We start from the raw sequence: 16,895 nt of genomic DNA, 5'->3' as shown, positions 1-16,895 counted from the left end.
ACCAGCTTTATGTTGATACTCTTTCAAAACCGCTTGTATTCTCAGGAAATCAGTAGACAGGTACATTATGGAGTTTTGGGAAGACGGAGCGTATAGAGTCACGTCGTTTTCTTTTGATTATACTTTTGATGTAAAAAAACAAGCATTAAACAAATGTAAACCTTTTTCATATACGTATTCAATGTAATGGTTGTGTTTACTATGATTGCTATGATACAATTGTTGTGATACTACACATGGGGTCATCCATCCCCGAACGTTTCCGCCATTCCGGTTTGGGGGTCTGACAAAAGTTGCCTACTGCTTAGGCCTCCAAAAAAATGTCACCGACTTCGTGGTCAGTCGGGTCAATGGAACAGCGATCTTGGAGAAATCCTTAATGAATCTCCGATAGTAACCAGCTAGACCAAGAAAACTCTGAATCTCAGATGGAGATCTCGGAACCTCCCACTATATCACAACCTCGACTTTGGACGGATCAACTAGAATACCCTTCTGGTTAACAAGGTGCCCCAGAAACTGCACCTCATGCAACTAGAACTCGCACTTGGAAAACTTTGCAAAATGTCTCTCCCTCCTCAATGTCTCAAGCACTTCCCTCAAGTGATCCTCATGTTGCTCCAGAGTCTCGGAATAAACCATGATATCATCGATAAATACTATCACAGACCAATTCAACATCGGTCTACACGCGCGGTTCATGAGATCCATGAATGCGGCTGGAGTATTAGTGAGCCCGAAAGGCATCACCACGAACTCATAATGACCATAAGAAGTCCCGTCAGCTGTAAGTCCCTAAAATTGCTTGTGTATCAATCAGATCCAATTGGTGGTGCGGAATCCCAATCAATTGGATGATGTCAGATCAATATAGAAGAGAATGAGAAGAAGAAGATGATGAATCTATGATGTATTCAATAAATTGAGTGATGCTCCTTACAATAGATTCTCTATCACACACACTTCTTCTCTCTAACTTTCTCTCTCTTCTCTAGCCTTACTTCTTCTTCTAACCGTACACTCACATGCACTCCTCTATTTATATGGACCTCCAGCCATACACATGTGTACAGCCGCACACCCTGTGTACGCCGTACATAGGGTGTGTGGCCGTACACACAAACCGCAAACACATACAACATTACATAAAAATATATTTTCCTAAAAAAGCAAAGTATAAACCATATGTTTGACCCAACAATCTTCCCCTTGGTTTATAGCTTTCTTTTCTAATTGACCCAACAAACTCCCCCTAAAATGTAGCTGGCTCTTCTTGTCAATCATCAATGTGAGCTTGGCTTCAACATTAATCTTCAGATTTCTTCACAGCATCAAGATGAACATATGAATCTTCAATGAATGAATTCATCTTGAGCAGTTGGGATTTTCTTCAGAATTTGACATATAACGCACATTGGGTGAGGAGGCTTGATGTATTAATTCTTGAAAGATAGCGCCTTCAGCTTGAGAATCTTCCGAGAGAACATCAGAGAGAAATAATCTTCTAGATCACTTCAGTAGGTTCATAGATAGCAGCAAATTGATTGAGGAGGCTTCAATGCAATCTGTCACATAATCTTCAAGTACAGCTTGACCTTGCTTCTGGGGTTGAAAGATTGAATGTCGAAAGAATAATCTTCATTTCTTGCTCCTTCGAATGCGAATTCTTCGATGCTCACGGATGAAGCTTTGGCTCAGAAGATCTTCAATACAGTCTCCACGAATCTCATCTACGCATGAAATCACTTTTCAAGACAAAAACAAAACTAAAAGAAAAATTAGCACACAAAAAATATTTTTGGATTTTTTTTTATATTTTCTGGAAAAATAAAAGCAGAAACAAAAATATTTTAGGATTTTCTGATTTTTCTGAACAAGAAATAACACTATTTTTGGATTTTAATTTTCTGATTTTTATTTGATTTTTGAATTATTTTTAATTTTTGTTTGATTTTTGAATTTTTTTTTTAATTCTCCCCTAAATTTGTGCATAGAGGAAAACTATGAGAAAATTTAACAAAAATAAAATGATATCTAACTTTAAGAATGATTTGGGATCAAAGTTTTTAGACAACCTTTATCCGCTTCTCGGTACCTTCCATCTTCACGTCTTTGCCTGGTCGATCGCCGATATTGTTGTCCACTTAAACACAAAAAATTGTGACAAAATTAGGACATACTATAAGTGACAAGACAATATGATCCTAAGTTCCTAAATATTATATCTGATCCTAAGTTTCTAGATACTCTATCTTAAGTACCATTCAGCTGACGACGACCAGGGATATTGTTGTCCACCTTAATTGAGCAGTGAGATCTATAGACAATCTTTGAGTGCTCAATTTTAATTGTACTGGAACATGTTTCTTGCTTCCAGATATGCCCCGGTAATCAAGAACTTCCAGAGTACTCCTTACATCGGATGAGCAGACCATCATTAGGGGAGAAGATAGATTCAGAGTATTATCACTTATAGTGCATATGCTGTGTACCAGGTCGGATTGTTAGTCACGCAAAGGAGACAGCATATGACTAACAGATAAGAGGAATTTCATATGTATATATATAATATGCAGAGAAATAGAGTTGCATATCTTACAGTCCAGGTCGGATCTCTTCCAATCACGCAGAGGAGGTGACATATGACTAACAGACAAAAAGAAAGAAAATGATTTTCTACATACCTAATTTATCAGAATTTAACAGTTTCCCCATCAATACCGGAATTAAGGACAAAATCCGCACATGGAGGAAAAGTTAAACCACGGTTCCATACACGGGTTCATTTAACGTGACGAGTAGATTCCCATATATATCTCCCTGCTCAACCTATCCAAGCGTCGTATTGTCAGGCTAAACAAATCTAACTAGGTCAAGATTTTTCAAGTCATTTGATTTCCTTAAGTTCAACTTTGCCTAGTCATGTCCATTTAGAATCTTTCGTGCCTACCGACGCATCAAACCAGAGCATAGACCCTTCAACTTTAGGTACGTTACGCAGACTTAGATTGCCTGTTATCACTTGATAATATCACTTCCCAAAACATCTCCCTCAAGCACATTCCATAACCAACATATTTTTTTGATTTTCTAATGTTTTTTGATTTTTATTTTTTAAAATTTTCTAATTTTTTTTTGTTTTTATTTCTCCCCCTAAATTTGTGCATAGGAGAGAAACAAAAGTAAATGCGCAAATTTAAACTATCCTAAAACAAAAATTAGTCTTTAAAGCGAATCAGCTTAAGATAAAGTCAGGAGTATAGAGAAGAAAACTCAAACCGTAAGTCACCGATTGAATTTGCATTCAAAAGGTTTGAGAACACCATGCGTAATCTCAGAACAGATCCGAAAATTCTTCACATCGTTAAGCACAATCCCCATGAGTGACCCCTTCCTTTCTTCCCTTCCCGCAAAGGACACATACTCTCAAACAAAGGTCTGAATGTTGTACAGTTGAGAGATGTCCCCTATCAAGTGCCAGGAACAGCCACTACCAACAAACCGAAGTCTGATGATATGCCTCCATAGCTGCTCCGACACAGAGCAGGATCAGTTGGTCTTTGGAACCCAGTCCATTTTGAAACCAGGTCGACCTTTGTCATCCTTGCACAGTACTTTCTCCCATGACATATCCTGTTTATCAGAAACAGAAGATGTAAAAATATTAGAAGCATTAGATGATTTTGGGAGATTGAGCCTTCGGAACCCATTTGTAGTTGGGTTTAACCCATTTCTTTTTCGATCTGATGGGTGGCTCAGCACTTGATTTTGAACTTGATGTCGGCTGTTGAGATGACTTTGATTTTGGCTTCAAGGGAGCATCTCTTGGATTTGGCTTCTTGGCTGACATTCCCTTCCTGCCCTTGGGATTCGTATTCTTGGCCTTTTGGGTTTGATTCTTGGCCTTCTGCGCGTTCCAGTCATCATGGTCTGAATGTGACCTCTTTGACCTTGATAGTTTTAAGACAAGATGGAGAGCAATCGGATTCATTTACCTCTTTGACCTTGATATTTGAAGAACTCATTATTTTATTTTATTTTTATTTTTTATTTATTTTTTTATTTTTAATTGACCTTTGACTTAAAAACCGAGAAAGTCAACCTTAAAAGTCAAATTTAAAAAGTCAAACTCAAAAGTCAAACTTGAAAAGTCAAACCGAAAAGCTAAATTTGAAAAATTAAAATCAAAGATTTAAAGTCAAATGTCAACTTTTAAAAGTCAAAGTCAAAATTTTAAGTAAAAAGTCAAAAATAAAAGTTAAAATTTAAAAACTAAAATTTTTGGGTTGAAAAAGGATTTTAAAATTAAAATTTTGAATTTTTTGGGGTTGAAAATGTCAATTTGCGAAATTATATGCGAAAAGGATGAGTTATATTCTAAATTTCGGATGTAGGAGACAAGGAGCCTCCTAGACGAGTTGGTAAGGCGCTGCTGCAATGACCTGGATGTTCAGGGTTCGATCCCCCACAACCTCAATTCCGTTCCGAATTTCTTTTATAAAGGCGCTGCTGGGAGGACTAGAGCTGCGAAGCGAGGATCTAGATGCGAGACCGAAGTGAAGATGCTAAACCGTACACGAGACCGCACACATCCGAGGCCGCATACCGAGGCTGCGGAGCCGCACACACCGAGGCTTCTGAGCCGCACAACACACCTTCAATAGATTCGTGACCTTCAACAGATTCGCGAAAAAAATGACGTTTTTCACCCTTTTTTCTCCAAAACTCGATCAAAAACTCGTTTTTATGAAAAATGCAAAGAAGAAACCCCCCCTTATTTTTGCGAGATCTATCCAAAAACGCTATTATCTTTTCAAAATAAGATCAAATAAGCTCCAAATCTGACAAAAATTGATTGATACAACCAAACTCTGATACCAATTGTAAGTCCCCAAAATTGCTTGTGTATCAATCAGATCCAATTGATGGTGCGGAATCCCAATCAATTAGATGATGTCAGATCAATATAGAAGAGAATGAGAAGAAGAAGAAGATGAATCTATGATGTATTCAATAAATTGATTGATGCTCCTTACAATAGATTCTCTCTGACACACACTTCTTCTCTCTAACTTTCTCTCTCTTCTCTAGCCTTACTTCTTCTTCTAACCGTACACTCACATGCACTCCTCTATTTATATGGACATCCAGTCATATACATGTGTACAGCCGCACACCCTATGTACGGCCGCACATAGGGTGTGCGGTCGTACACACGTGTACGGCCGTACACACAAACCGCAAACACATACAACATTACATAAAAATATAGTTTCCTAGAAAAGCAAATATAAACCATATTTTTGACCCAACATCAGTTGTCTTCTACACATATTCATCCCTGACCCGCATCTGATGATAACCCAATCACAAATCAGTCTTGGAAAACCAAGATGCACCCAGAAGCTGGTCGAAAAGATCAATAATCCTCGGGAGTGGATAACGGTTCTTCACCGTTACCTTATTCAACTTTCGGTAGTCGATGCACATGCGTGAGACCCATCCTTATTCTTCACAAAAAAATCAAATCTGATCCTTGGGTGGTGGTAGTAGTACAATCCCTGCTATAATGACTAGTCAAGCCGCACTTGAAGCAACCAGAACCAACACCACTACCACTTATGCATGAACCCTTATGCGTCCTGCTGCACTTGCCACATCGACTACCACCCTGATGACCCCTCGATCTAATATATGATACCTTGGGCCTCTTGCCCAAAGCCCCCGCTTATGGAACCTCATCTGGATTCCTCTTCCTCTCCATCTACAGGACGATCTCCCTCTCCGTGGCTCGAGCTATCATATGCTCCACCGTCTTGTAGATGGATTGGCTCACAAAATGCCCAATGTCGCTCCTCAACTTCTCATGATATTGGGCCTTCTTCATCTCCACGTCTGCCACATACTATAGAACCATAAGCGCCCTCTCCCTGAACATTGTGGTGATCTCAAACACTGTCTCAGTAGTCTGGCAGGGATCCTAGAACTCCCGTGCTAGCTGATGCACCTCAATAACTGGCACAAAGTTAGCTCAATCATCCTAGGTCAACCCATTAACATCATCATCACACACAGCTAGACAACCCTTCTCACACCAGTCCCGAGCCTTGTCCTTCAAAAGGCAGGACTCTAATATGACCTTGCCCCCCTTGGGACACCGACTGGTGCGGAAAGCGTTAGCAACATCTGTTAACCAACGCTTACTTCCAATAGGGTCCTTCTCCCCATGATAGTCTGGAGCTCCACAAGCCCGTAACTCCCTGAATGTCAAAGATCGAGCTCCTGCTATAGTCATCATCTCAGAACAATATGAGCTCAATCGCTCCTCCAAGACCTCCAAGATACCCTTCTTGACCGAGTCGAAGATCACGGGAGTCTGATCGAGAATGCAACGAGTAATCTCTGAAAAGAGAAACTCCCTCGTCTACTCATCGAGTTTCCCGGCTCCAGAGCGCCTTTATCTCTATAAGAACGGTGCGTTCCGAGGTGTGAAGTGGGAGAGAGGAGATGTCATAATTGGGGTTTTGAATCAGATGACCTTTTGTCCTGAGCCTGAACCCTCCTCAGCACCTGAACTACCCACTCGTCTGCCTCGCAATTCCACCATACTGAAAATATACCATAAAACCAACAGAATATGCATCGAAATATACCGAGGAATCACAACCCTAAAAGATCCCTGATTTCATTGCAACTCTCCTTGAATAGAGTACGGATCCTCTGCTTCCAGTAGTACGGTCTCATATTACCTTCCACATCTATCCGTACTTTCCTCAAGAATTTCTTTGACTCAACCAAGTTAATCTAAATTCATATAATTTTTCCTCACAGATAAGGCTCCGAACACTAAATCTCATCCTAAGTTTTCTTATGGAAAACTCAATGCCACTCTCCGCCATCAGCTGCAGAACGAACTCCTACTAACTTCCTCTAAATAGATCGCGAATACCATTACATATCACTAAGAATAGATAATTCTTTGAATGAGAGGTCTCACACGACAACGGTTAGACTCATACAAGAGTTGCACAATAGATTTAAAAGTTAACCTTCTACGAAAAACTCAATGCCACTCTCCGCCATCAGCTGCAGAAGGAACTCCTACTAACTTCCTCTAAATAGCTCGTGAATACCATTACATATCACTAAAACTAGATACTTCTTCGAATGAGAGGTCTCACACTACAACGGTTGGACTCAAACAAGAGCTGCGCAATATAGTTAAAACCTAATCTTCGAAAATTATTTAGTTCCCATAATATGTAACTTAGCATATTCGTTTACTATTTAGTTGAATCTAGTTAGAACTCCTAAAAGCACAAAGCAAGAAGCATTCGAGCATTAAGTATCAGAACCAAGCAGAACCTAATCAGGCCACCCTATCATAGACTGATCAGTACTAGTATGCAAGTCTACGTGCTTGTACAACAGGCATACAAAGGCATCTCTCCTAGCATTCCATCATGCAAAAACTGAGTCGATCCTTAGCCCTAACTAGCATGCAGTTCATAGATTAACAAATCAAAGCATATCAACAACATGTACAACAGGCATACAAAGACATCCCCATTTTCACGGTCAGAAAAGACCGATTTTGTTTATGCTTTATAAAATCAGAGTACCTCTTTTAATAAAAATGTTGTGGAATTTGTTCCAAGCAAAACATGATAAATACGTTATCAAATCATTTCCGAAGAAATGTATTTTTAACCATTTTAAAAGATTTGGAATGTAATTGTCATTATAGAAACATAAGCATAAACAAAACTTACATTCATTTACACTAGTGATCTACATCTCTTTTAAATCCCTTAGTGTAAAGTAGCTTCATATCGACACCTGTGATACATATAAACTGAGTGGGTCAGGTTGGGAAACCTGGTGAGTACATAGGGTTTTCAACCCACAATAATATAATTATTATGTTTAAACATCAAACAATCAACCCAATTACCCATCCCCATTATCTTCTTTACTCTTAAGGATCTACCCTAAGAATCAGCTATTCATCGTTCATTTATTCCTAAGGATTATTGTAACATCTGGATTCCCAGGTATAATATTTTATTCCTATATTTTTTTGGAAGTTGAGAGGGGACTCGGCGAGTTGGTGTTTAAACTCGCCGAGTATGGTCACGGATTCTTATCTGAGTTCACAGCTGGACTCGGCGAGTTCATGAGTGGACTCGACGAGTCCATGCTGTTTAATGAAACCCTAATTTCCTGGGTTTTGGACCTATTTAAAGGCCCTTAGGGCCGTCATTTGCAGCTACCAAACCCCAGAGAGAAACCCTAAGAGATCTAGAGCGTTTGTGATGAAGGAAAGGCCATTTGTGATCATTTTGTTGGTGTAATTGCAAGAAGGAGGAAACCAAGGCAAGAGGAGGCTGAAGGAGGTGTGATTCTGGTGATTTCAGAGCTCATAGACTTCATCTTGAGGTATTTTTCGGACCTTCTTCATATTTGGTGTTAATTCCTAGAGTTTGGGTTTTCTAACCCCTTTAGAGGATGGAATTGTGGAGCAATTGGTCCTTTCTCAAGTTCATGCTTTGGATCTGGACTCAAAGAGGTCCAGAGACCTTAACCCTTGGGGCTTTTTGCAGTTATTTTGGGAGTCATGAACTTAGGATGTTATTTTGGGACTAAAACACCATGTAAGACCATCTAGATGCTATTTGAATGTCAAGGTCTGAACTTTACGTGATTATCATGCTTGGGAAGGTCAGATCTATGGATTAAAGGAACACATCTAACCTCAGGAGGTCTATGGAGTTTGTGCATGGCATGAACTCGCCGAGTCCAAAGATCAGACTCGGCGAGTAGGGTTAGGGTTTCCCGTAAACCACTCAGTGTGTAGACTTGCGGAGTTGGGGAAATAACTCAGTGAGTCAGAGGGGGATTAGAGGACTAGAGTTTAAGGCGGAACTCACCGAGTTGTTCTTGAGACTCGGCGAGTTGAGTCGGGGTGGCCCCGCAATTCATGCTAGGGGTGACTCGTCGAGCAAGGGGAGGAACTCGACATGCCAAGCGGGACTAAAGAATTAGCGGACACATGTAGACTCGCCGAGTCGCCCAAGTGCACTTGACAAGTCGAGTCAAAGTTTGACCATTGACTTTTGTTGACTTTTAGGGTTTGGTCAACAATGAGGCCTTTAAGCCAAGAGAGGGGTAAAATGGTCTTTTACCCTTCTAAGGGTGTTAAGAAAGGTTTGAGTATAGTTATATTTATGAGAGTATTTACTTTATGTGATTAGGCGGAGGCTAGATCATATTTCTACCGAGTCAGAGACTTACCGAGACACCTGAGGTGAGTCTTCTCACTATACGCACCTAGAGTGGTGTTATACGTTGACCAGAGTGTCTTGTGTGTTATGTATGAGATTATGTGGTATGTGTTATATGTATGTTGTATGATGTTAAAGACCGGACCGAAGGGTCCAAGGATACAGACCGGGCCGAAGGGCCTAACGAGCTATGACCGGACCAGAGGGTCCAACGAGCTACGGGACTGGAGGGTCCCACTGAGACACATCGACCGGAGGGTCGTATTATAGCCTTGAGTGGCATATGTGTTGTATGCAGTATTTTGGGGAACTCACTAAGCATTTATGCTTACAGTTGTTATGTTATGTGTTTCAGGTACTAGCGAGGACCGTGGAAAGGCGCCGACGTGACTCGTACACACTAGAGAGAGAGTTTCATTTTTATGATCTTGGGATATGTTATGTTTCAAAAACTACTGTTGGAAATATTTGAGAATATTTTTATATGAACTTGGTTGATGAAAAATGAAAATTTTGTTTTGAAAACTACGTTGTTACAATTATCCTAAGGAACCGACACAAAATCCATCGTTGCCTGGGTTTTCTCACCGGGCACTAAATCCATAGTTACCAAGGTTTGCTCAACAGGCGCTAACCCCATACTTGTCGGGTTTATTCATTAGGCGCTAACTCCATAGTCACCAAGGTTTATCTCGTTTATTGACAGTATCATTTTCGAGAGTCCACTCGCAACACATGTCAATGGGTTTTTAGAGTACAACGGTGAACACATCGTTCACAACACCTACAGGTTGCGAGCCTGCTAGTGTTCCATTGGAGTGTCTAGAATCGTTCGTGGTTGTCATCCATACTCTGCTAGATGACGGGGCCGACGTTTGGAAACAAGGCTTCTCACATCGTCCACCTCTCACCCTTACCTCATGGTCTATATCACCTCTCAACTCATCATCCAACTCATATTTCATCTACCCATGTTTTACCCAACATATTATGTAGATATAAAATATATATAAAGTTTAAATCATTTAAAACATGTATAAAATTGTTCATCCATCATAGATAGCAAGTATATAGATAATATTCACACATAGCACATAATTTATATTAAATTCTTAATATCTATGTGTACTATGAAAGTAACTATGAACTCACTTGGTAAGGTGGTGACTCGGTACTCGGACAGCACTTCGTTATCTCAAAACAATTTTCCCATGACAAAACCTAGTATCAATACCACTAGGGTTTAGTCTAACATTAAACGCGACTAATTAATAGTCTAGCTTTTATTACTATTATATAAGCATTAAGAAACACTCTTATATAACTCATAATAATAGCCCAAATAATTATTTTAAGGCCCTAATAATGTTACTATATTAAAACATAAGCTATACTAAAGATAGGGTAGGCATAGCTCACTTATAGCGGGTTTTCTCGAAAAATGGGCTTCGCTGGAGCAGCGTTCCCTAGTCGAAAGGCTCTTTTCTTGGGACTCCGGGAGCCTCGGGGCTTCCTTCGGGTGCTAGGGGGTTTACCTAGACTTTAGGGTGGCTTAAGGGGGGATATAGAGAAGTTTTAGAGAGAGAAGGAGAAGATGGGAAGGTGTGAAGAATGAGGGAACCCGACACCTCTATTTATAGGATGGAATCTTGCTCTACTCGTCGAGTAGGAGGTCCTACTCTTCAAGTCCATGGCCAGGTGTCACCACCTGGTGGCTTGTCTTGGGGAGAAAGCCTTGGCCCATATTCACCCACGTCACCCGATTTCGCACAGCACCCTGTCGACGTCTAAACCCCGTAACTTTCGCATACAAGCTATGTTTTTGACGTTATTTATATCCATGCGTAGGTAAAAACAATGTCCACAACTTTCATTCAGACTCCGTCGGCTAGTTTTCCACCGATCTTAAATTTAATAGTAAGAGGAGATTATATTGTTAAATGTCTGCGTAAAACTCATAACTTCTACATACGGACTCCGTTTTTGTCTGTCTTTTTACCGTTGAGTTACTATTAATGAGATCTTCAATTCTCATTTAGGTTGCATAAGCCAAAAATTGTTCGAACTAAAATTCGAGTTTCAGGCCGTGCACTGCTATGCCAAATCTTAGTAAATTCATAACTTACTCATACGAAGTCAGATTTGGGTGTTCTTTTTTTGTATGTTCTCGGTTTAATGTATACTACAAATTTTGTTTATATCACTAAGGATAAAAAGTCCTCTATCATAAATTCACTATTTACGTCTCCTGGTGTCGTGCCGGTTGTTGCCGAAAAACTTCGACGGGCCATAACTTCTTCGTTATAACTCGGATTTCAGCGTTCTTTATACGTAGAGAACCCTTGAGACATATTATACAACTCGGTTAAGATTATTTATTCTAAAAAATCTTTTGTCGAAAAGTCGTTTTCGACCTCTATTATCTATAAATTGACTAGCCTGGATCTACGGGCATTACAATTATCTCCCCCTTAGGATGATTACGTTCCGGAATCATCAACGAAACAGGGCTCGCATAATGACTCCATTCGTTATCTATTTATCCTAAGTAATAACCATAATTTTGATGTTGCTTCAAACGAGTATCTAACTCTTGGACTCCATAAATGCAGGCAGTGCTCGATCTTGCACCTGCTCCCTATCTCACGTTGGACTCCAAATTACAACCTTTGAGTCACAATCTCGATCCATACTGGAGACTTCTCTTCTTAACAATCTTAAGATCACTACCATGGACCGATGTGTCAGATTGTAATGATCTATCATCGTATGTTCAATGCTTAGACTCAGGTCTTTTATAGTCAAATTCTAGTCTTAAAGATAACTTCATTCTTGTCCTAATGTGATATAATCACCTTTTAGTATGTAGCACTTCTAGCTACAAGTTTCTTACTTTAACAGTGATCGCGATACTTCTACTGATCGCTTCGTTTATTTTTCATTCCAATCTTCTGGCTTAAATCAAATGCTTCATCAATCTTGGTTCTCTAATCCTTGTAACATACTCATCTTAGTCGGACTCGATTTGATATGACGATTAGGTTCAGATTGACAATCATATTCTTAGTCATACTAAAACAATGGTAACAACATACTTGAATAAAATGGTATTAATTACTAGCTTCTTGGTAACCTTGTGACTTTCCCTGATCCAAGTGTGAGTCTTGTGCTTTCGGTAATATAGGCCTCTACTACCATTCACACCTACTCATACTCGTCCCAAGTATTTTCTCGCAGTTTTCCAAGTCACCATAGTAAATCACACAACAACTTAACACATCAGATAGCAAAACGAAGGTTTTAATATTATTCCGTGAAACGATTACATAGGCGTTCAACTTTACGCTATACTATGCTTCTAATAGGGTACACCACATAGTACTATCTACATGACTACTTCGTGACTTGCTCCTCGGATATCTGTCCTCACTCCTGATTCCTTGTATTGTTAGATGCTTTGTTAAGGATGCTTCTTGGCTTCAGAGGTGCATCCGCTCTTGCTGCTTCATTTTTCTTCGGGCAGTCCCTCGATAAATGCCCTTCTTTGTTACATCCGTAGCACACCCTCTTTTTGGATGTGCACTTGTTGGCGTAATGCCCTTTCTTTCCACATTTGTAGAAAGTCACCTCCTCATCGTATCTCACATAGTGCTTCAGCGGTACAATTGGCGTCGTAGCTCTCATCGGACAATCTTGCTTGAAGTGTCCCTCTCCACTACAATTATGGCAAACTTCGTCCTTGGTTGAGAATTTGTTGGCATAGTGACCAGTATTCCCGCATTTGAAGCAGGTTACTTCCTTAGGGCATCTCCTGTTGTGTTTCCTTCCATACTTATTACACCATTTTGCTTCACCTCTTCCTCCTCCAAACTGTGAGAACACGTTGTTCCTGTTGGACCTTAAAGATCCCTCAAATTTCCTCTTCTTGACAATTCCAACCCAGATGGCTACCTCAAAATTTGGCGTACTAGCACAATAAGCTCGTCCTTATTTTGTTGAAGTAATCGTCTTGTCTCTTCCATCTGACGATCCAACATCATCTGCACCATTGCATGTACTCCTGCCATCGTGATCGTCTCGGGTGCAGTTGCTACCTCTGGCACACGCTCAATCACTGGTGGCTCGGGTTGCGGGTTAACGCTTCCAAATCCGCTTCTAGTGCTCACCATGTTGATCTATGCACCAAATCAGACGTTCAGTGTGGAGTCACGAAAATTTAGATAGAAAAGAATTAATTTACGATTGACGTGTAATTATCCCTATCACTCCGAAAATTTACATGTCAGTTTTAATACCGTAATCAAATGTTTAGAAATCTGAGCACATAAAGTTTCCAGATCCGTTCGGCAACAGACCATAGATTCGATCATATAATGCATATCATAAATCATTTAGCACATAAAAGCATGTTAGGCATTTTCCTTAATTAAGCTAGTGCTTGTGTCTATTCAGGTGTACTACCTAAAATATATTAGACACTCTTCTCATGATCATCGCTTAGATTTCTAAGTTTGAGTCTAGTAATAAATCCATATTCATAGTTCGCTTAAACTAATGCTCTGATACCAAGTGTGACATCCCCATTTTCACGACAAGAAAAGACCGATTTTGTTTATGTTTTATAAAAATCAGAGTACCTTTTTTGATGGCTATCTTCGTCTTGGCGACATCGATTTGGCTGGGTTCTATGTTCTCTGCCAGGATGCTCAAAGTGATGAGTTGGTACTTGGCCCAAGTTCTCCACCTGGTGATGGTACTGCCCTTGCTCATAAGTAGTGACATTTTCTTAATTTGGTTTATGCAGCTTTTGTGAACAATGTTTTTTTTTGTCTTTTTTGCCCTTCGTGGCAGTTTAAAAGTCCAAGAGTCCAGCAACTGACAATGTTTATTTTTATTTTATGAATATGAATATTTTCTGTTATCATATTTTTTTATTGTTTCGTAAATGAATTATGTTGGCCATCACGTAGTATTTGTGCATGGCTTTCTTAAATATATGGTCTGAATCCTTTTACTTGTGAACACTTTGAGATTTGCTCATGCTTGTCTTTGAGGAAACTGTTCTAATTTCCTGCTTAAAGACCCTAGGTGTAGTCGAGATCATCATATTGAGGCTCATCTGGTTGTGGTTTTCTTATCAGTGGAAGGTTTTGACTATTCTACACTTATGTTACATGTTCTTTTTGTACATTTGTTTTTGGGAAAGTTTGCTATAATATGTGTGGTGAACATGTTTTGGGGGAAAGGTTATGAACCTTTTTAACCCCCCTGCTGCCTTCTTGTAACGATTTCGCTCATGTGACGTTGGATGATTAATCCTTGTTGCCACATGGTAAATGTACACAGCCTCTTTATTTTATTTTCCAAGCTTGAAAATAAGGAGCATCTGAATTGCTCTTTCTATTTTTTTCTTTCTAATTTATCTATTTTTAGAGTGTCACAAAACTGGAAATAGTAAACTAATTCTTACTGATTAATTTTACATTCCAAGATCAATAATCATTGCTTTTTCTGACCTTTAATTTATCTTTGACACTCGTTTAAGACTAGAAATGGCGTATGCTCTGCGCATTCCAAGTTATTGGTATTGCACGCCCGTCTTGGGCTTCTAGTACGTAAGCGCCATTCTTATAGGCTTCTGCAATTTTGTACAGTCCCTCCCAAGTGACGCTGAGTTTTCCTAATGGATTGGTGTGGCTGGACTCGTTTTTCCTTAACACCCATTCTCCAATTTTGAAGTTCTTGACACGGACTTGGCAGTTGTAATAGTTCTCGGTACGCGATTTGTACAATGCTTGGCACATCTATGCAGCCTCGCATTTTTCATGTAGCATGTCTAAGTCCTGGCGTCGCCCTAATTCATTGGCTGTTTCCTCGAAATTGTTTGTTCGCAATGAGCCAGCTACTATTTCAAATGGGAGCACTGCTTCCATCCCATAAGTAAGGCTGAATGGCGTTTGTCCCGTGCTCGACCTTGTAGTGGTATGATATGACCACTGCACTGTCGGTAGCTCGTCTACCCAGGCAAACTTTGATCTGAGTAACCTTTTATTTAAACCATTAACTATGGTTCTATTTGATATATTGGTTTTTCCATTGGCCTGAGGGTGCGCCACAGACGTGAACCAACGGTGGATCTTCTTGTTTTCACACCACTCCTTGAGGGGGATCCCTTCAAATTGTGTGTCATTGTCACTTATGAGAACTTTGGGTGTGCCAAAGCGAGCTAAGATATTTTTGGTCATGAACTTTATCATTTTCTTTCCCGATACGGTGGCCAATGGTTCTGCCTCTATCCACTTTGTAAAATAATCCACAGCCACTACCAAGAATTCCACACCCCCTTGCGCTGGTGGGAATGGTCCCACTATGTCAATCCCCCATTGATGGAAGGGCCAGGGGCTTGTGATGCTGGTGATGCTGGTCAACGGCATGGCCGGTTGATTCTGGAAATGAGTGAATGCCTGACATTCTTTACATTTCTTGGTTAGGGCTGCTGCCTCGTTGTATATGTCTGGCCAATATACTCCTAGGCGGATTATTTTGCCGTATGTGCTCGAGCTCCTTCGTGCGCTGTTGTGTCTCTGGAATGACTTTCCTCTAGGAGCACCTGTCCTTCTGTCTTAGAGATTCACTTTATCCATGGGATTAAATACCCTCTTCGGTACAGTTGGTTGTCTCTAATTGTGAAATGTGATGCCCTGACCTTGACCTTTCTCGCTTCTGCCGAGTCGTCTGGGAGTACATCGTGGCGCAAGTAATCGACGTATGGTTTGGTCCATTCTAGGGTAGTCGAGACTATATTAACCTTTTGGTTATCAATGCTTCTCAATGGGAGCACTTCGACTAACACTTTCTTTATTAGGTGATCAAAGGAAGTTGAGGCTAACTTGATGAGAGCGTCCGCCATCGTATTTTTTCCATGAGTATTTGTTGTATTGAAAAGTTTTGAAACTTGCTTGTTAAGATGCAGACTGCATCTAGGTACTTCTGCATCCTTGGATCTTTGGCTTCATAAGTAACGAATCACTGAGAGCTGCTAATCGCTTTGCACCAACCTCCCTTGCTAACCCCAGGCATGCTAGGAGTGCCTCATATTCTGCTTCATTGTTAGATACTTGGAAATCGAATCGTAGTGCGTAAGTGATTTCTTCGCCTTTGGGGCTTTGAAGGATCAAGCCTACGCTTGAGCCTTCCATACTTGCTATGTCGTCGGTGTATAATTTCCAAAGCTCTCTGCTGGCTTCAGGATCCAACGGTTCGAAGAGTATTGTCGTTGGTGTTCCCTTGATAGTATCTGGTATTTCGACTAGGAAATCTGCGAGAACCTGGGCGTCGATGCTAGTTAGGAGTGGTAATTGATATCATGTTCGCCTAATTTTATGGCCCACTTAGCCAGGCATCCAGACTTTTCCGGCATTAACAGAACTTGCTTTATCGGGTAGTTGGTTAGGACATCCACCTTGTGAGCTTGGAAATACCGTCGTAGCCGTCTGGTAGTGTATACTAGGGCGAGGACCAGTTTCTTTAAGACTGGGTAATTAACCTCTTTCCCTTGCAAGGCCCTACTTACAAAGTGGATGGGGATCTGTTAGCCTTCCCTTTCTACTG

Source organism: Lactuca serriola, chromosome 9, assembly GCF_051521515.1.
Source record: "Lactuca serriola cultivar US96UC23 chromosome 9, Lser_US96UC23_V15, whole genome shotgun sequence".
NCBI lineage: Eukaryota > Viridiplantae > Streptophyta > Magnoliopsida > Asterales > Asteraceae > Lactuca > Lactuca serriola.
This window is presented reverse-complemented; position numbering follows the sequence as displayed.